At 31.3% G+C, this 26,718-nt stretch overlaps 1 protein-coding gene across 3 annotated transcripts in view; it reads left to right on the top strand.

Moving 5' to 3' along the window:
- The first annotated feature begins 260 nt into the window (after positions 1-260).
- LOC145735122 (1-phosphatidylinositol 4,5-bisphosphate phosphodiesterase epsilon-1-like) overlaps positions 261-26,718 on the top strand; it is a 119,844-nt gene continuing 93,386 nt past the window's right edge. Inside the window, exon 1 of one of the 3 annotated variants that reach the window (XM_081988879.1) lies at positions 261-789. The gene's annotated coding sequence lies outside the window, so the exon portion shown is untranslated. Of the gene's footprint in view, positions 790-21,368; positions 21,531-26,718 lie in introns of those variants that run through there. The other 2 variants (XM_081988882.1, XM_081988880.1) reach the window with 2 other exon arrangements.

Here is a 26,718-nt window from a genome sequence, read left to right as displayed (position 1 = left end):
TCAATGTTCTCTTTAGTATTTAAACACTTTTTTAAAATTTTTTGAAACAAATGAGATAATAAACTTTACTCTATCGTTGACTTACCCTGTACGGAATGAAATGAAAATGAAACGAAAAAACTGGTTAAACAATTTGTTGCAAAAGTAGCAAAATGCAAAACACAAACAGAAACAATAAAAAAAAGGAAAAACTAGGCAAATTTAATCAACAAAAAATTTTACATAAAATTAATAGGTTTTCAAACTAGAAAGTGGTTAATGTTTGAAAAAGCTTTTAACAAAGTTTTATCAAAAAAACATTTAAAAACTTTATAGAATGACAAAAATATAATAAAATATAGCTTTCACTTTTTTATCTGTCATGTAGGTCAAATTGTGCACCGGAAAGTTCTTGTCGATTTCGTGTGTCGATTCATAATCCGGAATTCCTTCCGCCCCGACGCCTCCGCAAACTTTTAAAGAAACAAAGGACGTCGGCGTCGTTTCCATGACGACCCCCATTTTCGTGGTGGGGGGCGCCGGAAAATCCGACGGTGGGGATAACGTATGATAGGAAACGCGCAGAGAAAAGTTCGCGTTAGTTTCGGAAAACCCGTCGCGAATAGATCACGGTTTTCCCGACAACAGTGGCGTGCGTGTTATACAGGGTGAGCGTCTAAACTTTTAAAAACTTTTCTCAGTGTCCGATTTTTAAAAGTTTTTCAAACATGTTTTTACTAACTCAGACATTTGCCTGAAACTTTACTGTTTGATTGACGGGAGAGACTTTTCTGACGCACGCAAATAATCGTAAGTTACAGGTGTGGCGTGTTTATGTTTAGAATTTAATTACCCAAGAAACTAAGCTAAATTAAGATTTTGACATTTAACGATCCGTTGAATTGTTTGAAAGTTGAGCGGTTCGTTCTGATGAATTATTAATTGAAAATATCTTTTGCGGTAAAAAGTTTTTAAACTTGGTTTTTAGCTCGATTTGGTGGAAAAAGCGACGGTCGAAGTTTACAATTTAAATAAAAGTTTTATCATTTCCTTAAACTTTTTGTTTGAAGTATTTTTAAGAAAAATTTGACAAAGAATAATTTTAGCTGGCAAACGAAAAATTATTTATTTTAGCAAAACCCCATTAATTACCAAATACGTAAATATGATTTTTTTTCACGAACTCCTATTAATTAAGTTACTAAAACAATCATTTAAAAGATTTGTATGCTTTAAAGGCAAAACAGTAAACTAGATTTGTTAAATTTAAATTGCAATTAATTTAAAAGAATATATTTTTTATTTTAGTCCTGCTTCATTAATATTATACATATTTAGCTGTCACAGTTTAATGTGACACCCTGTAGCCACCCAAATCGATTATTTGAATTCTTTAGGTAATTCCCTACCACTGAAATATTTAGGATTTATAGTAAAGCCAAGTAAAATAGGTTCAAAATAACATGGATCACTCTGTACAGGGTGAGTAAACAGTAGAGTTATGTTGCCTCATTTGTTTCAAAAAATACAAAAAAAATGTTAAATACAAAAGTTTTAGAGAATTTACTAAAAATAATTTAAAACTAATTTAAAATTACTATTGGATATAAAGGGTTTTTCATAAAGACGTGACATTTAAAATTTATTTTTTTTTATATTGAACCTCCTATTTTTTTAAACATTTTTAGATTCTTCATAAACTTCAAAAACTTTTTTGTTAATAATAATTACTCTATTCCCAATATTTAATTTTATTTATTATAACTAAGTAGCTTAGACAAACCAAATATGCAGGGTTGTGAAACATGTAAATTTAAGTTTTGTTGTAAGTGACGTACAATTCTGTCACAGGCAATGTTAAGATTTTTTTTTCAGTATAGTTAAGATAACACAAAACTAAGGTAAAAGTTAAACAATACAAAGAAATCTCAGAATATTAAAATTACATATAGTATAATATTTAGGTATTATTTTGACAGGTGTCACGTGACTATCTAAGGAAATAGTGTTCCAAGATTACGTGACAACTGTCATAAACATCAAAACTGTCAAACATTGCCCAGTTTGGACAGCAAGCTGTAAAAATCACAGTTTGAAACAGTTTTCTTCCAAGTATTCGAGGCCAGTCGTGGTTTTTAAGTTTTCGGACATTATTTCAACAGTTGTCACGTGACTGTCTAATTAAATAGTGTACCATAATCACATGATTGCTGTCACAGACGTCAAAGTTTGCTCGACCAAAACGTGAAGCTGTAAAAATCAAAGTTTAGTAAATTTTTTTATACTGTTTGACACAAGACGTGTTTCACAACTTCTTGATTCATAATTTGACAGTTAATAGGTCACTGTTTAGGTAAATAGTGTTTTAGTATCACGTGACAACTGTCAGAAACGTCAAAATTGACAAACGTTGCTCAGTTTGAGCATGAAAGCTCTAAAAATCAGAATATGAACAGTTTTCTTGAAGATTCAAGACAAGTCGTGGTTTTCAGCTTCTCGGCCATTATTTTAACAGTTGTCACGTGACTGTCTAAAACAAAAGTGTACCAGTATCACATGATTGCTGTCACAAACGTCAAAGTTTGATCGCCCAAAACGTGAAGCTGTAAAAATCAAAGTTTAGTAAATTGCAGTTTTCCTGCAACTTTAGACACAAAACGTATTTTAGAGTTTTGTGATCCCTAATTTGACTGCAGTCACGTGACTATCTAAGGAAAAAGTGTTGTAGTATCACGTGACAACTGCCATAATCATCAAAACTTACAAACTTTGCCAGTCTGGACATGAAGCTCTAAAAATCACAGTATGGAACAGTTTTATTGAAGTATTCGAGATAAGTCGGGGTTTTAAGCTTCTCGGTCATTATTTTGACAGTTGTCACGTGACTGTCTAATTAAATAGTCTACCAGTATCACGTGATTATTGTAATGTGTAACTTTGTATTTCCTAAAGGAAAAGATAATAAACTAATGTTTACAGGTATATGACAAGTAATATGTATAGTAAAGTTCAAATAATAGTAATCAAGTATGGCTTGAAAAATGTATTTTAAAGTTTACTTATCGCAAAATTCAAAGTAATAAGAAATGACGTAGTAATGTAATAGACAGGCATATATTTAATCAGACCAATTTTTAAGCTAAATCAAATTTAGTGAATTGAAAGCAACTTGCTAGGTTACCCGTTTAGCTTAAATTACCTTTTGAATTATTTATGTTCACATAAATTAAGTGACATTGTTGTAAATTGTAAAACCACAATCAAAAGGTTAAAAGCAATTACGGCTTATCAAACTATTATAAATTAATTGATGTTAGCAAACTCAACTGTTAATTACTAGTATACAATATATTAACGTGCTAATTTTAAATTAATATCACAATATTCAAATTGACTGAAATTTTACGACGCGACTATCATTAAATTGGTGTGACAGTTCTGAATTGAAAAAATCCATTTTGGGTAAAATTTAATGAATTATTAATAGGTCTTTAGTAATTTAGGTCATTCATTTACCGAAAATGTAAACATTTTAATTATTTAAAACTGAATCGATTTAACTTTCTTTTAGTCGTTTTTATTAGTCACGACAGAAACAACTCACTTTTGTCTCCGGAAAAATGGCTAATTAACTTCCAATCACAGACAGAACTTGATTAAAAAAGGAAACAATTCATTTAAAGCCATTTTTCCATTTTGGAGTAATTAAAAGAAAAAAGCGTTAGTGGAAAGGTTATTTGTCTGTGAGACTAGTTCATAAATTTAGCCTAACATCAACAAAACACTTCACACTAAAGCCGCGAGATTCAAATATTTATGAACAGTTAATATATTTTTGGTTGTTATTGGTTGCCATACTGCCGACAAACGTTTTTAACGATAATAGGAATCGTAAAATAGAATATTGGATTTCCAGGAAACTGAATATCGGTCAGAATTTAATTGGTCATCCCACTTTTATCAAATCGATTGATATCATAATGATTGGGTTATGAAAACTTTACTTTTATTGTTATAAACGTTTTTGTGGGGAGTTTCATTATTTCGAATGCGAAATGAACATCTGGCAATCATCAGAGTGGAAATGATCAATCGTTGTGAATTATAGGATTTTGTGGTCAGGTGCGTTCAGTCTAAGTTAAGAATTGCCATTTAATTGGTACAGAGTAGTAATTACTAATTTATTTATTTTCTAAATATCCGGAATAATTTCCCAAATTTCCCGAATAATTCATTAATTTCTGGCTAATTCCTAAAGATTGTACCCTAAAATTTCCCTGCAAACCCCTCGGTTGATATTTATATACAGGGTGTTACAAATTCTATGCATTAGTATTGCTATCTCAGAAACTATAGTTGATAAGGCTTTAGTTAAATAGAGGCAAAGTTGCGCATTTTATTGCTAAATAATTTAGTAAAAAATAAATCAAAAATTACTTCCGGAGATATCCGATAAATACCGAAAAAGTCAAATTTCAATTTTATTTTTTTACCACTTTATTATTGATTATTTTAGAAAATCAATAGCAGCCCGAATTCGTAGCTGGACGTAGTCACGTGATATTTAAAAATATAATTCTCACAATTGAATTTTGACGGTCTGGAGATTCAAAAGTATTCAAAATGTTTCTTAAATATTGTAAAATGGTCACGTGACCGTAAAAATTTTATTTTTAACGTCAGAAAATTCAAAATTTTGATATTTTTAAAGTCACGTGACAATAAAAATTATATTTAAAGCTTGGGAATTGCCTACACTTAAAAATTTTATTTTTCTAGGTCTGGAGCTCTAAATCGTAGTTAAAAATTGTAATACGGTCACGTGGCTATAAAAATTCAATTTCAATCTGTAGAAAGTAAGAAAATTCAAAATTTTGTCACGTGACTATAAAAATTGAAAATTACAAAGGTTTCTGATTGAATATTAAGGGTTTTAATCCATAAGTTACTATTTAAGTGCAAATTGTAGTACAGTCACGTGACACAAATTACTTTTAAACTTTAGAAAGTCAGAAAATTCTAAATTTTGACATTTCAAAATGCCACGTGATATTAAAATATACATATAATTCAAGCTTGGGAATTGTCCTACAATTGAAAATTTTACCTTTGCAGTGTTGCAGATCGAAATCGTAACTGGACATTATAATATGGTCACATGACCTTAAATAACAAAATTTTAACTCTCAGAAAATCAAAAAATTCTGTTCTAACAAAGTCACGTGATATTAAAAATATTATTCTCACAATTGAATTTTTATGGTCTAGAGATTCAAAAGTATTCAAAATTTTTGTTAAATATTGTAAAATGGTCACGTGACCATAAAAATTTAATTTTTAACTTTAGGAAGTCAGAAAATTATTATTTTTTTTATAAAAATTCAAAATTACGAAGGTTTTCAATAGAATATTGAAGATTTTTTCCCCAATTTATAAGTGCAAATTGTAGTACAGTCACGTGACATAAGAAATATTTCTTTAACCTTTGTGAAAGTCAGAAAATAAAAAATTTTGATATTTTTAAAGTCACGTGACAATCAAAATTATATTGAAAGCTTGGGAATTGCTTACACTTGAAAATTTTATTTTTCCAGGTCTGTAGCTCTAAATCGTAGTTAGAAATTGTAATTTGTTCACGTGGCTATAAAAATTCAATTTCAATCTGTAGAAAGTAAAAAAATTCAAAATTTTTACGTGACTATAAAAATTGAAAATTACAAAGATTTCCGATTGAATTTTGAGGGTTTTATTCCATAAATTACTATTTAAGTGCAAATTGTAGTACAGACACGTGACATTAAAAAATAATTTTTAAACTTTAGAAAGTCAGAAAATTCTAAAATAAAATAGAAATTTGACTTTTTCGATTTTGGTCGGATATCTCTGGAAGTAATAAAAAAAATTTCAATTTTTTTTACCAAAATTTAGCAATAAAATGCGCCACTGCCTCCATTTAATTAAAGCTCTATCAACTATAGTTTCTTTCTATATTTTCTGTATATATTTTTGTACACTCAGCTGAGTAGATTGGTTTCATTATATTGTTGGTGAGAAATTACAGAACTAAAGCAGCAAATAAGGACAAAAAGCATGAAAAAAAATCTGTCAAATGACGTGTTTTTGCATAAATCGATCACATTAGTTGTCAAAAGTAGGTAGGTTGTTTTTATTATTTACAAAAAGCAAAAAGCCTAGAAATCCGGACTCTACTTATTATTCTGGAGGAAATATTGGAATGCTTCTTTTTCTGGTCACCAACTTTTGATTTCACTTTATTTTCGAGTCAAATAAAACTCCAAAGTACTTATTTAACTTATTCCAACATAACTTTGATCACAATTCTCGACCGTTCAGGAACTGTTCTCAAACTGATTTAGATCATCTGAATGGATGAGATAAGTATTGCTGTGTACTGATTTACAGGACAATATAAAAATAGTCGTGCAAACGGTCCAAACCCATATTCAAAAAGTTCAGAATCAATAACCCAAAAGTGTTATTCATTACCTAGAATTGCTACTGATTCGAAACTTTACTTTTGATAAAATCACTTTTTCTCTTTTTCACTAAAATTCTTGATTATTTGTTTTTATTTATTATTACTGACCAACCTTGAACCAAAGTGATCTTTTGAAGCAAATTAATCACTGTTATTCTGCATTATTAAGACCCATCCTAGACAATGTCAGTTAAAATTAGATTGTTTTAAGCAACTTTATTCACTGTCTTGTTGTATTTTAATTTCTCTTTAAAAGCCCGAAAAGGACAAAATTCTCTCTTAACTCGTTCAGTAAATGCAAATAGCTGACAACGAGGAAAGTAAAATATTTACAAAAACTCTTTACAACTTAACACAAAAGACCGTTTTATTTAGTTTTACTCGAGACAGTTGCGTCTCGAACTCAATTTACTTTCAGAGTTATATTCAAGACGGATATAAATTTCCGCGTCATTTACACAGTTTCATTTTGTCAATGCTTATCTGCAGTAGCCGCATTTATTGATTGTATAAAAGTTTAATCTGGAAACTTGCAGGAATTGTCAGCCGATGCGTAAAAGGAACTTAAAATGCACTAGGGCATTAATCTTGAGCTGTAGGAAGGGAATTATAGATCGACCACTTAATCTGGCCGCCGTTAAACAAAGAAACCGACGAAATTGCCCTTGTTAAATATTAAGACAAGTAATCTTTTGGCAGGCCGCATTTGTTATTCTGCTCAAAACGGATTCATTTGTCTGGGGCAATTTTCCTGCTGGAAAAAAATGGTAGAAAATGTCGAGTAATTTTTTGTTCTGTTAATACAATATTATTTATGAAACTAGTTTGAGAAAAATACAGCTTGTAGAGTAACACTCACTTCATACTAATGTTGTTTAGTTATTTATTATTACACTTCTATTCAAACTTTTATACAAAACAATGTGTCAATCTAACAGTAAATAATGGATATTTTTAGTCGGTAAAACAACCCTTATTGATTAGTAAATCAGTTCTTAATTACTGTTTGTGTCTACATGGTTTGCTCTATTTTTAGACTAAAATCACAGAGTTATTAGCGTAATGTTTATTTATATTTTCACTTGAGTATTAAGTACTATAACAAATGTGATTGTCTGATTTCAAATAACTAGTGAAACTTGAAAAAGAATTAATATACTGGCAATAAGTTGAAAACTGCAAGTAAATCTTTAAACTACAAGGATTTTCATATAAAAGTGGTTCTCTAACTTTTTCTCTACGTTTGTGACTACGTTCTGTGAATCTCTGAAACTTTTACCAACTTTAAGGAAAATGCACTTTTTCTAAATAATTTTTTTATTTTCACTTTGACTAATGCAAATATCTTTAAATGGACGGTTTAATTTAAAAAAATAAATAAAAAACGGGGGATTTAAATCCTCAATATACCATTGAAAACCTTTTTTAGGTTACGTGACTGTTTCTAAAGTCAAAATTTTGGCTTTTGAAACAGTCACAAATTTCAGTCACGTGACATAAAAAAAATGTTTCTCTAACCTTTGGAAAGTCAGAAAATTCAAAATGTTGACATTTTGAACCAGTCACGTGATATTAACAAATGTAATTTTCACAATTGAATTTTCATGGTCTCGAGATTCAAAAATATGAAACAAATTTTGTTAAATATTGTAAAAAGCTTACGAGACCATCTAATTTTTATCTTTAAGAAGTCAGAAAATTCAAAATTTTGACATTTCAAAATGTCACGTGATATTAAAGTACAGTTTGTCCCAAATTGCTTCTAGTGCCTTAATAATGTTTTAGTTTCAAAAACTCTCTTTGGCTTTGTTAACGAGTGTTTAAAATGCAGCCTCTGACGTTTTCCCAATTTTCCGGAAAACGGAGAAAGATAATTTAATTTGGAAACCGGAAATAAGTTTCACATAAAATTCTCTAAAACTTTCCCCATTTAACCGACTCTGTAGCTCTTACGGTTACAGAGATCCCAATACATGTAGAACCAATTTGGGACACACTGTATATAATTCAAGCTTGGGAGTTGCCTACAATTAAAAATTGTATTTTTTCAGGTCTGTAGCTCTAAATCGTAGTTAGAAATTGTAATACGGTCACATGGCTATAAAAATTCAATTTCAATCTGTAGAAAGTCAGAAAAATCAAAATTTTGATATTTTGAAATAGTCACGTAACTATAAAAATTCGAAATTACAAAGGTTTTCGATTGAATATTGAGGGTTTTATTCCCCAAATTATAAGTGCAAATTGTAGTAACTTTTGTAATTTTGAATTTTTATAGTCACGTGACCGTATTACAATTTCTAACTAAGATTTAAAGCTCCAGACCTGGAAAAATAAAATTTTCAAGTGTAGACAATTCCCAAGCTTTAAATATAGTTTTTAATGTCACGTGACTTTAAAAATATCAAAATTTTGAATTTTCTGACTTTCTACAGATTTAAATTAAATTTGTATGGTCACGTGACCTTTATACAATACTTAACAAAATTTTTTAGTATTTTTGAATCTCCAGATCATTCAAATTCAAGTGTAAAAATTATATTTTTAATATCACGTGACTCTGTTAGAACAGTGTTTTTTTGAGTTTTTCTGAGAGTTAAAATTTTCTTTTTTAAGGTCGTTTTGATCGTATTATAATGTCCAGCTACGATTTTAAGATATAAAATTTTAAATTGTAGGAGAATTCCCAAGTTTGAATTATACTCGTATATTTTAATACCACGTGACATTTTAAAAAATCAAAATTTTGAATTTTCTAACTTCCTAAATTTTAAAAATTATTTTTTAATGTCACGTGACTGTACCTACTACAATTTGCACTTAAAGAGTAATTTGTGGATTAAAACCATTTGGCATTTTGAAATGTCAAAATTTTAAGTTTTCTGACTTCCTAAAGTGAAAATTAAATTTTTATGGTCACGTGATCTTTTTACAATATTTACCAAAAATTTTTAATATTTTTGATCTCCAGACCATCAAATTTCAATTGTAAGAATTCCATTTTTTAATATCACGTGACTGTTTCAAAATTTCAACGTTTTGAATTTTCTGACTTTCTAAATTTTAAAGAAATATTTTTTGTGTCACGTGACTGTACTACAATTTGCACTTATAATTTGGGGAATAAAAAAATATTCGTAATTTTTGACTGTTTCAAAATGCACAATTTTGAACTTTATGACTTTGTAAAGCTTAAAATTATTGCTATTGGAAGTCAATACTGTCGACAAAGATGGACAAAACTTAAAGGTGACATGTTGACCCAGATGTGACGTCATTGACATTTGGTCGCATACAGTCAGTGACCATTTAGTACAGGATGAAATTTCCTACAACTTTCATTATTTACACTTTTCTATAGCTCTTCAAATAACGAAGCTACCCTCAGTGGAACTGGAGTGAGTTTAAAAAAGCTGTTTAGTGCACATTCACACACTTCTTAAAAAACCTTAATACAATCTTAGAGAAGATGATAACTTTCTAAATGTCACTTTATCAAAATTTTATCATTCTTATCATTGACCGAAAAATACTATTTCATAATAATATAATCTTATAAAAATTGATATAAATCAGCTACCAGAAACGAAATCATTGATGCAATGGAGTGATTAATCAATTTAATAGACGTTGAATTTTGAATATTATTTGACACTTTGACATTCACAGACAAGGCATCTTATAAAGATAAGATTTACGACTATTGAAGCTGAAAAGTTGAAAGTCCTCACTTTAAGTAAACCTGATCTCGCACAAACAGCCAGAATCGATGCAAAAGGCATTTGAAACGGGTGAAAGGTGAACAAAGTTTTTTATTCTATTCAAATCAAGACTGTTTGTTCGTAATTTTTGTTTAAACTACACTTGAAATCCAGGTTTTTATCAAAAGCAGAAAAGTTGTTATGCAGGGTGTTGTTGAAACAAGACAAACTTTAAAATGGAACAATCTACCAAGTTTCCACTTAATGTCCTAAACTGCTAGTCACTAATGATCACATCTTAAATGTTGTTCTTATAAAACATAAATAAGGCGTTCTTGTTTTCCCAGCAAGTAACTGGAAAAGTTGTTTCTTAGTTGGCCACCCACATCAGTTGTTGTACAAAACAAAGATAAAAGCACTGAGTAAACTTTTTTCCTGCACAGTAATTCACTCGAATTGGCTTCGAGTATCAGAAACTAATCATCCATTAAACGATCCTTAATGAAATTGCACGGCAACTTTGCCGAAGAAACTTCTCAAAGCCGCCACTAAACCTACACGACGACATTGAATGCGTACAACCCAAAGTTGTCTTATTAAATTAAAAGATAGACGGATGTCCTGGTTCTGTTTTCCTTGAAAAAAAACATGGGGGAGCCGTTTATTAGTTAAATTAATTTCATTATTCAGGCGCAGGTCTAATTAAGATTAATTCTCTTCAGGAAAGAATAAACCTAAGATTAATATTTCTATGGAAATTCCTCTATTATTATTTCTCTCAGCGCTTCTCTTTTAAAAGTCTCTAACGATAGTTCCGCTAAAAAGAAAGCCAAAAGACAATGGATTAAGCTTTTGACGACAATATGAAACTTGAGCGACAGCCACAAAGTCTGCAATGCAAATATGGCTTCCAATGTAGGTTTACTTAAAAGCTCCTTTTAAACGTTTTCTCGTTGATCACAAAGAGGCTTTGCAAATATTAATATTTTTTTTGTAATTTTCTTACTCACTCACTAATAATTCGCGATGTTTTGGCATGTACTGTTCGGACACAGGTGACCCAAAGTTATTTTTGATTTTTGGCTCTCTGACAATCTACCTAATTATCCTAAAGTTTTTTTCTCCAAACGAGCTTGTATTCATTAATCGTTCACAACGTGTCTTTTTAAAAATAGTAGTTAATGAATGAGGGTTTTAGAAACTTGAAAATGTAAATACTCACTGTGTACCTGATAAAATTTCCTAAACACTAACATACAAAAGGTATCAATAAAGGCTAATAGTGGCTGGTAATTAGTGATAAACAATTTTGGTGATTGTCTTGTTTACAAAACAGTTTAATAGTGACAAACTAAAAAAACTGTTAAAGTGTCATTTTTTAAACGTCAATAACCCGAAAAGTATTGAATATAGATTTTAAAAGTTATGATACCTAAAACATTCAGCGAGTATTCAGAAATGTATAATAATACTACATAGCCAAATTGTCAAAACTTTACTACGTGTATTTTCACTTTTGTCGTGGAACACCCTGTATATATTTGAAGATTTGATTTGATTTAAAAATAGGAAGACCTGTATTTAACCTTCAGCATTTATATAAATAATGGGAAGACAAATGTATAATCTAATTCACGTGAAATAACAATAACCTGTAACGAAAGAAAAGTATTAGATATAAATAGGTAAACACGAATTTATTTGATTTTTTCCAAAAACATCCCTTAAACCTGTTTGCTTCTAACCCATTCATTTGATTTAATTTCCAAAAATTTTAATAAATATTTTGATAAATAAGATCAAAAAAGAACTTCATAAGTAAAAAAGCAATACCTGATTTTTAATATTGTTATTTTTAAAAGCAATTTTAAGTACTTACTGTAAGTGTGACTTAACTACACATAAAACTGCAAAATTCATGAAAAACTGATTTGATAATTGAAATTTTGCCAGTCAAGTTAATTTTCTAAATTTGTTAAACACATTTCAGTGTGTCCACTGTGATCTGAAAATCTATAACAAATTCATAAAAATTGTCCAAAAAAATTAGATATTGATATCAAATTCATGTAAATTGACTTCAGATTCATGAAAGCTAACTTGTTAATTTAAATTTTGCCAGTCGAGTCAATTTTCCAAATTTTTAAATAGATTTCAGTGCTTAAAACATGATAATTGACTTGAAAACTGAAAACTGACTGAAAATTTGCATCAAATTTTTGTTAATTGACTATTGACGACAAACTTATGAAAAAGTAATTCGATAATTGGGGTTTTGCTCTCAATCCAGTTAATTTTAAAACTTCAAGTCTCAGTCAAGAAGTCTCAAACACTGCAAATTTCAGTGTTTGAGACTTGTTGACTAACCCTGAAAACTGGAATTGTTGTCAAATTCATGAAAATTGATTTGTCAACTGGAAATTTGCATCAGATAGATGTCATGAAAGCTAACTTGATAATTAAAATTTTGCCAACCAAGTAAATTGAAAATAAAATTTTAACACATTTTAGTGCTTAAAACTTGATAATTGACTTGAAAACTGGACACTGACATCAAATTGATGAAAATTTACTTTTAAACTGCAAATTTGCATCAAGTTCTTGTTAATTGACTTAAACACTGCAAATTGACGACAAATTTATGAAAAACTGATTCGATAATTGGAGTTTTTCTATCAGTCAAGTCAATTTTCAAATTTTATGTGCAAATTTCAGTGTTTCAGATTTGTTAATTGACCTGAAAACTGGAATTGTTATCAAATTCATGAAAATTGACTTGTCAACTGAAAATTAATTAACTTAAGTTGATAATTAAAATTTTGCCAGTCAAGTAAATTTCAAAAATTTTTTACACTGATTTTAGTGCTTAAAACTTGATAATTAACTGGAAAACTGGACACTGACATCAAATTGATAAAAATTTACTTGTAAACTGGAAATATGCATCAAATTCTGGTTAATTGACTTAAACACTGCCAATTGTTGTCAAATTCTTGAATAACTGATTTGATAATTACAATTTTGCCAATCTGACTTGATTTTCAAATTTTTTTAAGCAAAATTCAATTTTTGAACTTGTTAATCAACTTTAAAATTGGAAAATGACATTAAATTTATGAAAATTTTCTTGTGAACATGAAGGATAACTTTATAATTAAAATTTTGCCAGCCAAGTAAATTTCAAAAATTTTTAAACAAATTTTAGTGCTTGAAACCTGGTAATTGACTTGAAAACTGGACACTGACATCAAAATGATGAAAATTTACTTTTAAACTTGAAATTTGCATCAAATTTTGGTTAATTGGCTTAAAAACTGCAAATTGTCGTCAAATTCATGAAAAACTGATTTGATAATTAGAATTTTGCCAGTCAAGTCATCTCAAATTCATGAAAATTGTATGTAAGGCTGTTCTTAGCTAAGTTGAAGTGTACTATTGCCATCAAGGCAGCTGTCTAATAACTTTTGATTTGGCTTCGATTATTACAGCAACCAAGAACCTAAAAACTGATTTTCTGTTAAAAATAATGAAAGACTACAAAAACAAAAATATGAAATGAAAATGTCAGAGAGGATATAAATGCATGTGAAAATAAAAAGTACAAAAAAATCGAAATGATGGCCATTCTGTGTAATTTTTGAGAAAAGCAATCAAGTATGGCATACAATCCTGAAAATAACATTTTTAAAAGTGATGTAGAGAATTTGGGTAATTTTTTTGGAAAACTATTATAAACATTTATAAATTATAATAAATATATAAAAAAATACAGATCTAATACATCAATTATGCATAACTTAACGAAAATTTTAAAGTGAAGAAAACCGAGTGTCACTTTGATTTTCTTAAGGAACTCTCTGCAAACGGTCATCACTAATGGTTTTTGCATTTTAGGCAGTTTTCAGTTGCAATATTACTTTTTTGAGATCTATCTTATGATGGTATTTTCAAAATTTTCAAAGAAACAAAAAATAAAGAATTTAAAAAAGTAGTATTAAAATTCTACGTAAAAAAGTGCCTTAATAATGTAAAACCTATTGTCATAATAACGAAGTTTCAGGGACTTGTCAAAAATGTCACACATCACAAGAAAACAAAAGACCATTTCCAAATAAAAACAAGCAAATTAGGCCACCCTGTACAGTAACAAAAACACATATAAAAGGATCTCTTTTCAACTGAAACTACTATTACTCAGCTTTTAACACATAAAAGACCAGTTGTCTAGGAAGCTGAAAAGCAAAGAAATCCAGGTAGTTATTCCATCATCGGAGACTTCCTTTGAACTGGATTAAATAATCACTTTAATGATTAAAGCTTTTTTATTTACCCAACCCACTCATTTATATTCTCGGTTGGTTAAAAAAAGAACAACGCACAATAAGGGACCGAAAAAAAAAACAAAAAAATCCTAATTTAAAAAATCCCATTAGCGAAAAAAAAACAGTACTTTGAAAATGTAACCTAACACGCCAAAATCCAGAGGGGGCAAATAAATAATCATTTCAATGTATCATTCTGGATGTTGCGCTCGAATTGTTGAACGCAATTTGGAAAGTTTGACTATAATGAGCTTTTGATGTTGCAAATTGCCAGGGAACGTTCACTGACAATCGGACTAAAACGGGAATAGTTTACGCGGTAGTAATTCCGAATTGGTTGGATAAACATAAAATTAAGTTTAGGAAAAGGCGAAGGTAATTTTGCTTAATGGAAACAATAGCTTTGATACAAACCAATCTGGGACTAGTGTAGGTTGTTGCATACAAAACCGTGATTCGCGTGGATAAAGGGAATGACAATGAACGCCAATCGGGAACAATGGAATCAAGGGCTATTTCAAATATTCTGCGGTGGATTACCGAATTTCCGTTCCTATTTACTAAACATATATCTGCAGTACATATTAACTAGTATTAAACTTGATTAATATGGACCTTATGATAATTTAGAAAAGTTTGTACAAGGTGAGAACGATAGAGTAACGTTCATTATTTCATTAGGTTCGAAGAATACAAGAGATGCATTGTTTTCTTGTTCTTCTGCTGCGTGTCCATTAATGGATGTTTGCGATCACATTTGTCCACTCTTCCTTATTACGTATGGTTTCAGTGTCTTCAGTCCTGTCCACTGCCTGACGTTGCGGAGCCATGACATCTTTTTCCTGCCGATTCCTCTCTTTCCCCCAATCTTCCCCTCAACCATCAATTGCAGGAATTGGTACCTCTCCTTGCATATTACGTGGCCCAAGTATTCTGCTATTTATTGATTATTCTCAAGACCTCATCGTTGGTTCTTCTTGCAGTCCATGGAATCCTCAGTACACGCCTAAAGACCCACATCCCGAATGCTTCCAGCTTGTTCATAGTGCTCACCTTCAGTGTCCATCCCTCCATGCCATAAAGCAACACCGTCCAGACATAGCATTTGATAAATATAATTCTCAAGCCAAGATCGAAATCATTAGGCTTGAGTTTCGAAATTCTTCTGGCTTTCGAGTAATTATCATGAATTTAGTCTTCTTGGTGTTGATATTGAGGCCCATGTTCTTACTGCATTCCCTGACAGTCCCAGCATATCCCGCAAATCCTCCATGTTATCTGCAATTAGAACTGTGTCGTCCGCATAACGAATATTGTTTACCCATATACCATTCACCTTAACGCCCACGTTGCGTTCTTCTAGGGTTTCCTGAAAGATGGCTTCAGAATATAAATTGAAAAGAAGTGGGGAGAGAACACACCCTTGTCTCACCTCTCTACAAATTGGTCTTGCTTCTGTGAGATCGTTACGAACTCTGACTTGGTTCCAGTATACTTTTTGAAGGCAGCGGATGTCTTTTTGTCCAATCTATTTAGGATTTGGATCAGTTTATGATGTTGGACTCTGTCGAACGCCTTTTCATAATCGATGAAACACAGCATTATGTCCTTTCTCTGATCTACTAACTAATGCTTCTCTCGTGCCTAAACCTTGTCTGAACCCAAATTGTGTGGATCCGATGTTTCTTTCACACTTTATTGATATTCTCTAGTTGATAATCTTAACGAATATCTTCAGTGTGTGTCTCATGAGGCTGATTAGTCTGTGGTCCTCATCATCGCTTTTGTCGTCCAATAATTTGAGCAACTCTACAGGTATGCGGTCTGGGCCAATCGCCTTTCTATCTTTGGATGTATTGATCGCTCTTATAACTTTCTCTTTTGTGATGGGAGGTCCCGAGAGATCTTTGTCGTCTACATTTTCAACAGCAAGACTTTCATCTGCAAAAAGGTTGCTAATATAGTTTTCCCCATATGATTTTACGCTGTTGATCATCCTGCGCTAATTCTCCCTGATCGTTTTCTACATTAGTCTCTTTTATCTTTCTGTGTAGGTTGAAGTTATTCTTTGTAGTTGTTCTAGTTCTTCACACTGTTGTTTCAGCCTCTCATTCTTTGCGGTTCTTATCTTCGTTCTAATGACTTTTTTTGTAGTTATCACCATTCTCTTTGTACCCTTTTCGTTTTTCAAACAGCGCCAGTATCTCATCTGTCATACAATCGTGTTTTGTGCTTTTCGTTTATGTCCCAATTCTGCCTCCGCAACATTGGTTAAGGCAGCCTCCATTTCTTCCCATACGTCACCCATGTTAGCTTCTTTTACCGTCTGTGGATCTATGGTTGTCAGTATTTTCTCATTAAGATTTTTGGTAACTTTGTTTCTTCATCTTTAAGTCTTTCGTAATCCATCTTTCGCTGTGGTTCATGTGTTTTGATTGTCATAATTTTGATTTTGATTACCGCCATCAAGAGAACATGATCTGAGGGATTGATCTGATCTCCTGGAGTCTTCCACGTATATAAGAGTCTAGGTGATACCTTGTAGCATGTGTTTGTTATTTTCATGTTTTCCTCTTGACAGAATTAGTATATAAAGACGTTCGCCACGATCATTGTGTAATCCTAGTCCATAAGGTCCCACCAATGCTTCAAATCTTCCTTCTTCCACTTTGACCTACACGTGGTTGTTAATTTTTCTGTTTTTAAAAGTATAATACACATAATACACAACTTTCACACTATTTACGCATTTAAAACTTAACTTACGTTGGATGCTACAGGGCGTTCAATTTTTTAAAACATACTTTGACTAATTCAACTTAACTAACTCAATATTTTATAAAACTTTGGTGACTAAACTAAAGACACCCTGTATAGTAATTAATCGAATGACAGTCACACAGGTATGAATAATTATGTGTGATATACGGAAACGAGGTATTTACATTGGTATGGGATTCATGAGTGCTTTCTGAATAATTAACTAGAAGATTGGAAATTCGGTGCGTATAAATCAAAATTGTTTGCAATTGTACCTCCAAAACATGAGCTGACCACAGTTTAATAAACTCCGGCAACATATTTGGCCGAAGATTTATGGTAGCTATGCCCCGAGTGTGTTATGTTTACATTTAGCCCCATCCCAACTGGCGTTTACGGCTTTTGCCCGAGTTATATTTTAGAGCAAATATTTGAGCACATAAGTCGTTTATTCCGCAAAATATTTTATGCATGTCGTGCAAGTTGTTGTGAGACTTTACGGTCGGCGAGGCAAAACTGAATTTATTGCAGTTTCTGGCCTGGAGGGCTCGACTTGGTAAGGAAGATTATTTCAGAATGAAAGAAGAAGAATATTTAGTTGATCTTTGATCGAAAAACATGGTAAATTATGGAAAATCTCAAGTAAACTAGAATGTCGTCACAGAAGATTAGTTTCAGATTTTTGTATAGATATAACCTAAAAAAAAACAAAGCAAAAAGCCAAAACCAAAGAACTCAAAGTTTTCAAAGTTTTGGTGAAATCAGCTTTAGCAGAATGTTATAAATAATATAAGTTGTAGCTTTTGAACCGTCAATTTTACATGGCATTTTGTCAAACCTGATCACCTGATTTGGGACAGGGTTGCCACATATAGTGGAACTAAAAAAGTTTCCCAACTGTCACTTTTTTCTGTTTCCTTTAAGATGACAGATGTCCTTATTTGACACGTGCTAACTTGGTTACTATGACAGCTAGAAGGTTCGTTCAAACATCGAAATCTAGTTTGTCATTTTGGCTTTTACTTGATTACATTTTTCTTTCAAAAATTACAAATAACCGAAATATTGACCCAGAAATAGAGCAGTAACTTGGTCCCTGTGACAGTTAGGATGTTCCTTCAAACGTGATAATGTAGCTCGTAATTTTCAACTAAATACAATTTTCGCTCAATAATTACAAATAACCGAAATATTTGACATGATATACAACATAGTAACTGTCCTAGAAATATTGAATTTGTCACAATTTGACAGATCCTAACTGGGTTTCTATGACAGCTAGAAGGTTCGTTCAAACGCCAAAATGTAGCTCGTAAATTTGGCTTTCTTGTAACTGCATACAAGTTTCTTTCAAAAATCACAAATAACTGAGATATTTGACATGAAATACAACAAGTGTAACCGTACTTGAAATAGTAAAGGTGTCACTATTTGACAGCTTCTAATTGAGTCACTATGACAGTTAGGAAATTCGTTTTTGGACGTCTGTCCAAACTCTCTGTCGTCTGACTTTCTTTTACCTGAAAACAATTTTTTTTCAAAAATCAGAAATAACCGAGATATTGTCCGGGAAATAGAACGGTGCAAGTAAACGAGTTTTTTTGAAAATATCATAATTTGGCAGCTTATAGCTTGGTCCCTGTGACAGTTAGGAGGTTCGTTAAAACGTCAAAATGTAGCTCGTAATATTGGCTTTCTTCTACCTAAATACCATTTTCAAAAATCAAAAATTACAAATAACGAGCTATTTGACATTAAACTCATCAGTGTAACTGAACTAGGAATAATGAAAGTGTCACAATTTGACAGGTACTAACTGGGTTCCTATGACAGCTAGGAGATTCCCTCAGACATCACTTTTGACAGACACTCACACTTTGATATCCCAAATAACCGACATTTTTACTTGAAATATACAACAGTATAACTATACTAGAAATAGTGAAGGTGTCACAGGTTGACAGCTCCCAACTTGGTTCTTATGACAGCTAGGAGGTTTGTTCGGACGTCAAAATGTAGCTTGTAACTTTGGCTTTTTTTCAACTAAACACAATTTTCTTTCAAAAATTACAAATAACCGAGATATTGACCCCGGGAAATAGCGCAGTGCAAGTAAACAAGTGTTTTTAGATATGTCATAATTTGATAGCTCATAACTCCCTGTGGCAGTTAGAAGGTTCCTTCAAAAGTCAAAATGTAGCTATTAATTATGGATTTCTGTTACTTGGATACAATTTTCTTTATAAAATCTCAATGTTTGACCTCAAATACAACAGTGTTACTGTACTTGAAATAGTGAAGGTGTAACAATTTGACAGCTCCTAACTTAGTGCCTATGACAGTTAAAAGGTTGGTTCAAACGCCAAAATGTAACTCGTAAATTTGGCTTTCTTTTAACTGCATTCAATTTTCTTTTAAAAATCACAAATATATTGACCAGAAAATAAAGCAGTGCAAGTAAACCAGTATTGTTGACAATGTCATAATTTGACAGTTCCTAACTTGGTTGTTTTTATGGAAAAATTATTAATAACTATGAAAACTGACCTGGAACATTGTTGTGCAAGCCAAAGTTAATTAAAAAATGTAGTGTACTCTCTTCCACAGATTTTGAAGGCATTAACTCAATCTATCCCAAAAGGGGTGATTTTTCCATTTCCATTTTTCCCCCAGGAGAAATCCCCCGGAAAAAATATTCCAAATAAAATCCCCTATTTTTTTGGGAACAATCCCCTAATCTGGCAACCCAGGTCTACGCTGTTGCCAAATAGCATACTTAAAAATTGTAGTATATTGTTTCAATAAAAGCTAACCCAATTTTGGTTCCGGTCACTGAAATGACGTTTTTGCCAAAGTTAGAGGTATTTCCCTTTAAAACCGATTTCTGTGTAAAATTAAGTAGGTTTTAAGGGAAAAAGGAGAGAGTTAAAACCGGTCTAACCTATTCTAACCTCATTTTAATTTTTGCCACAAAAAATACTCATATTATGCTAGTCTTTAATTTTCTTCAAAGGTTTTGCAATAAGAAACGAAAACCGCATGTCGAGAAACAAGCTTCAATCTGACATAGTTGTCAGTTTGTATCAGAAAGTTGGCAACATCGGACAAATCAGTTCTTATACACAAAATTATGAATTTTTTACAATTTTTTTTCTTGTACTATATTATAGCATGTAGTCTACCCAAAATAACAGTTTTTATGGGAAAATTTGTAGTTAGCTGAAATCAGGAAACAATGTTTACACTATTTTTTGTACGACTGTGTGTTTTGTAACTTTATTTTTTAAACAGACATTATTTTTATATAAAATTATTGTGATTGAACAGACTTCTGCAATTTTTGCCTTCAAAACAGTTGTTGTAATCACTCAAAATTACAACAAAGAAAGTATTAAAATAAACCATTTAAATGCATATTTCGTTCATATTAACTGACAACCTACATTGTTGTAGTATAAAATATAAAACCAATCCGGCGTAACATAATTGGAAGTCACTCAACGTCAAAAAATACAAAAATTCTGTTAATCCCAAATATAAAAATTGTATTAGCGAAATGGTACTATTTAATTTTCCGTTAAAAGCCGTTAATAATTGATGTCGGAGCGAGCTTTGTGACGGCCTGTTTGTGAATTTTACATTAAAATTTAATTATTGCAGACAGGCCTGTAATTATTAATATGTTAGTTTAACTAATTTGTTGTAGACTGTAATTAATTTTAGGAATTCACATCCGAATCAGCTGTTTTTTAGCCGAATTCCCTATAGTACATTGAACGTAAAAACGAATCATTACCTTGAATCGGTTAAAAGGTAAATATTTAAAAGTACATTCAAACAACAGCTTCCCGTCCATTATTTATCGCACTGGATATATTTTTGGAAAAAAAACCAAATTAAAACTGGAATCCATGCTGTGCTACTGTTTATATAAGGGTTATTACCCACTTGTCCAGGTAAACAGTAAACACTTTGTATATCACGTGTTTTTATGATGTTATTTACAAAGGTACTGAGGTTTTGTATTCAGTTTTTGTGGAGACCTGTAAAAACGAACTCAAATACTCAGTTTTTCTACTGACGATCGATACCGACGGAACCAACTGGTGCGGTGACAGTCAGTATTCGTTATTATTAGAGTTCGTTGTATTATTCTGTTAGTGAAATCCGATATATGTAAAGTTATATTAATAAAGTAATTAACTGTTCAATTGGTGTACATTGGTGTGTTCGTCTGCGTGCTTTGTGAGTTACCACAGTTTTCACACGGTAAGTTTTGATTGGAATCACTGATTTTTGGAAACAATAATTATAGAAAACAAAATTGAATTCACTCGATACAAAAAGTATCGATAATTTTGGTTGCACTCAGAGAAAGTAATAATACAAATAGTGTGTATCAGTAAAATAAATTAGTAAAACTTGCACCAATATCAAAATTTGGAATTCTATACTAAATAAGTTGAAGAAAAAAGCATTGCATGAGAAAAATGAAATTTAGTACTTTTGAAACATTTTTAATTATGGAAAAAAAACAGGACAAAATACATTATTTGACAATGCCAGTTAATTTCACCTTAGGGACGTAAGAAACTTAAAGATAGTTTTTAATAAGAAATTGAATTGTTTTTATGCAATTATAATTAGTAACAATAATTATGTGCAAAAAATCCAAACCATTGTCCATAGTGTTATTCCTAAACTTTGATTTTACTTTCTATTACATTATCACGTCATATTTTGACAGACGATATTTGGCTCTGTCCTAAACCAGGAAACTGTCAAATTCAATCCCATGAAGGTACAAAACACGAAACATCCTTGAAAAGTAAGTAAATCAGTTTGACTTTGGTATACCTTTATCAGTGCATTTTTGGCATTTACAACATTTTATTGTGTGTTTCTCACTTTCAAAACTTTCAAAATCGTCAAAATCTTCCCTAAAGCTGTGAAATCACAAACCACTCTTGAAATCCAGTAAAATAAATATAAACAGTAGGTACCAAAGGTATTTTATAGCTTCATGAGTAGAATTTTGACAGAGTTATGACATTTGGCCGTCAATTAATGTTTTGGCCTCCACCATGGAGGTACACAGCAACGAAACATCCTTCTTTCGTTGTGAATATAATTGCTATTACTCGCACGATAATCACAACTTTATCTTCGTGAGTAATAGCTATCATTACATGCTCGTTAAATAATATACTATTAACATTTCCTTAAATCATGTTATCTAATTATTAGTGTTGTTATTAATGGTGACATCACAATAATTGTTTTCCTGGTTGTTGAGGCAAGTGATACCTATTTTAGACAAACTGATATTTAGTTTAAATCCCATACATACTTAGTAATATCAGATTCCAAAAGCCCCTTTAATTCTGAATTCAAAATGTCAAATGTAATACACTTTCTTCTGTTTTTTTTTTATATAAATTTTCTTATTACGTACTTTTCAGGGTGTGGCCTTCTCAGGGTAGTAATCGCTTTTTTTTGAAAATTCGTTAGGTTATGCTAGAAGAAATTGAGAAAATATCGGTTTTCATTTTTTTTATAGCCAAACGGTGCCCTTTTTAACAAAGTTGTATATATGACAAAAGTTGCGTCCTGGCGAGGCACGTTTATGGTAAAAAAAAATATTGTGTAAATTGAACAGTTTTCGAGATATTTACAAAAAAGTAGAACATTAAATAACCAACTTTCACGCCATCTAGCGGCTAAACGAGACAACTTAGCCGCGCCAGGTCAACGTCACGTGATAGCCCCATTCTCATTCATTGGCTATCTACGACCTTATGATGTGTTTTAACTGAGTGTTTCAAATAAGCGAGTTATTAGCGATTTTATGTTAAAGTGCACCAAGATGGTGGCAAAATTACTGTTTTAGATTAGGATACCGTGTAAAGCATTTGTATCTCAGAAACTCAAATCCGATGTCAAAATGACGCTAAATGATGATATTTTTTGAAATCCTTGATTTGTGTAATTTTTTAATAAAAAATTAGTTGATGATGGTTATGCAAAGGCGAAACGTCGAAATAAAAAACCTAACCTAACCTAACCAACTTTCACGCCATCTAGCGGCTAAACGAGACAATTTAGCCGCGCCAGGTCAACGTCACGTGATAGCCCCATTCATTGGCTATCTACGACCTTATGATGTGTTTTAACTGAGTGTTTCAAATAAGCGAGTTTATGTTAAAGTGCACCAAAATGGTGGCAAAATTACTATTTTAGATTAAGATACCGTGTAAAGCATTTGTATCTCAGAAACTCAAATCCGATGTCAAAATGACGCTAAATGATGATATTTTTTGAAATCCTTGATTTGTGTAATTTTTTAATAAAAAATTAGTTGATGATGGTTACGCAAAGACGAAACGTCGAAATGAAAAACTGATAATACTACATTAAAGTGTCTTAAAAGCGGCTTTAGAGAAGTCATTTGTTTGGATCTAGGTCCAATATTAACGTCACACAAAATCAAAAAACTAACAAAATATCTCATAAACCGAAATAAAATTTGATAGTTTCTGAATGCATGCAACATTTAACCAAATCTGTATCTCTAACCGTAGTTTAAGGCAAAATCGCATAAAATTTCTTGTGCTGATTACATGAAGAGCTTTCCCTCTATTTAAATAAATAAATTCCGAACCACGCTCTGGTTCATTAAAACACAAAAGGAGAAGTTTACAAATTTTACTCGGGGGCGCTGTTTAGTTCGTGCAACTTCATAATAAATCCACAACGTGGCGCAAAGCTTCTTACATATTGAATCGTCCTAGTGAGTTGAGGCTAAAAAATCGTAATTTTCTGACTGAATCGTAAAAAAAGCACCTGTCAGAAAAAATAACCGTCATTTTTACGGTACGGTAATAAAAGGTGCGAGCCGAAACTCAGAAATTGCTTATGTTTTTATTATGAGTTTCGATCCGGACAACTATAGAAAGGGGGGAGTAAAAGCGAACAGAGAAGTTTTTCGTCTTTTTTTTTAATAAAAGTCGCTATTATTTCGCCACGGCAAAAGGACCTTAATCTAATCATCTTCAAGTCTTTTATTAAGGTAATTTAAAGTGCCACGAGCGACACATCTAACGCAGTGTGAAAACCGTTTATTCACTTCTCTTCGTTTTGTTCACGATATTTTGTTACCTGAAATGCTCGTTTACCAGGCTTTTTTACTAGTTGGTTGTCTAATTACAATTTGAATGTAAAGTAACAAGTAGAGTTCGGATTAAAAAGCACTAAAATCGTGAAAAAAAGCGTTTAAAAAGCAAAATCGTTTTCCTCAAAAAAGCACAAAACTTTTTCAGAGATGCAAATTATTTTACTTTTTTCAGTTCAACTTCTAGAAATTTTTTGATGTTTTCAAACTGCTTGAGAAGCATACTGATAATTTTAGACTGTTAGACTGAAAACTTTTTGAACTACTTGAGGGGCATTTGGAAGGTTTTGGACTGTTTAAAGAGCATATTGAAGGTTCTAGAATGCTTTAGAGGCAGTTGGAAACTCTTACACTGTTCTAGATTTTTTTGGAAGCTCCTAGACTGTTTTGGTATCTTCTGGAAGCTTCTAGACTATACCATATCTAACTGTAATTCAGAATAGTCATTTGAAATTCAGAAGAAAGAGTCAAGAGTAATTCAGAGAGTTTCAATTCAGTTTAATTTTTAACCTAAATTCTGTTATTTTTTTCATATCATTAATTGTATTTATTATAAAGTATGTATTAATTTATTAAGTGCCTTGGAGTTTCAACTTGATGGTTTCTGAATTGCAGCTTCTAATTTCGAATTACACTTGACCTTTTTCTGAATCTCACTTGGCTTTCTGAACTACATTTGGAAATGGGGTAGTTAAAAAGCATTTGGAACTTTTAGACTGTTCTAAATGCTTTTGGGAGCTTCTAGACTGTTTTGAAAGACTTCTGTAGTGTTCTGAAAACTATTTAGACTACTTTAGGAGCATCAAAGGTTCTGGACTGCTTTTAAACTGCTCTAGAAGCGTACGGAAGCTTTTAGACTGCCTTGAAATGTTTTGAGAGCTTCCAGACTACACCATTTCTAAATGTAGTCCAAGTGAGATTCAGAAAAAATCAATTTAAATTCAGAACCTTTAAAGGCAATTCCATAAAATACAATATCTGTTAATAAAATTATCAAAGCTGAAACTCCAAAGCTAAACTACTTTATAATACTATGAATGTTATAAAAAAATAACACAATTTAGGTTAAAAATTAAACTGAATTACACTTGATGTACTTTCTAAATTGCAATTAACAATTTCTGATTTACACTTTACGATTTCTGAATTACAATTAACTATTCTAAATTACTCTTGATTCTTTCTGAATTTCAAATGACTATTCTGAATTACAGTTTGAAATGGTGTAGTTGAAGATTATGTGGAAGCCTTATTTGGAGTGTTCTGAAAGTTTTTGGAAGCTTCTACACCATTTCTAACTGTAATTCAGAAAGAGTCAAGTGTAATTCAGAATAGTCATTTGAAATTCAGAAAGAATCAAGTGTAATTTAGAATAGTTAATTGTAATTCAGAGAATGTCAAGAGTAATTCAGAATAGGCAACTGTAATACAGAAATTGTTAATTGCAGTTCATAAAGTATATCAAGTGTTATTCAGTTTAATTTTTAACCTAAATTGTGTTATTTTTCCCTGAATTTCATTTAACGATTTCTGAATTTAAATTGATTTTTCTAGAATTGCACTTGATAGTGTCTGAATTGCATTTCCTTATTCTGAATTACGCTTGTCCTTTTCTGAACTACATTTGGAAATGGTGTAGACTGTTTTGAAAAGCGTTAGACTGCTTACGAATGATTTTCGCGTTTCTGTAGTGTTCTAAAATATTTTTAGACTACTTTAGGAGCATTTGGAAGGTGTTTGGACAGTTTAAACAGCCTTGAAGGTTCTGTACTGCCTGTAAGGAATTTGAAACCTTGTAGACGGTTTTAGAAACTTTTGGAAGCTTCTAGGTAAATTGAAAAGCTTTGGAAGCTTCTAGGCTGTTTTGTAAGCTTTTGCAAGGCATTTTAGAGCTTCTACAGGGTTAGCCACCCAAACCTGATTAAAAGATTGTTAAGATCCAATATTAATACAAATTTGAAATTTTGGATGTCAACTTGCTTATTTTAGTTGGAACAGCCTGTTTTAATTTTGTATGTATTATGATTGTATTTTTGAGTAGTCCTATCGATTTCAAATATTTTAATAATTAATTATTATTTATATTATTTAAATTTTAATTTAATCATGTATCATAACCTATATCTATCTGCAACGGTTTTCGAGATATTGACGTTTAAAAAATGACACTTTCAGGTTTTCAAGTGTCATAATTCTTAACCAGAATGAGCTAGAGCAAAACGGTTTGCATATTCTTATCTTGCAACATGTTTTTGCCATTCAGAAAACTCAGTATAGCAAAAGTCA

The sequence above is a fragment of the Ips typographus genome, linkage group LG11 (genome assembly GCF_016097725.1).
Source record: "Ips typographus isolate SLU linkage group LG11, UJ_Ityp_2.0, whole genome shotgun sequence".
Classification (NCBI taxonomy): Eukaryota; Metazoa; Arthropoda; class Insecta; order Coleoptera; family Curculionidae; genus Ips; species Ips typographus.
This window is presented reverse-complemented; position numbering and strand designations above follow the sequence as displayed.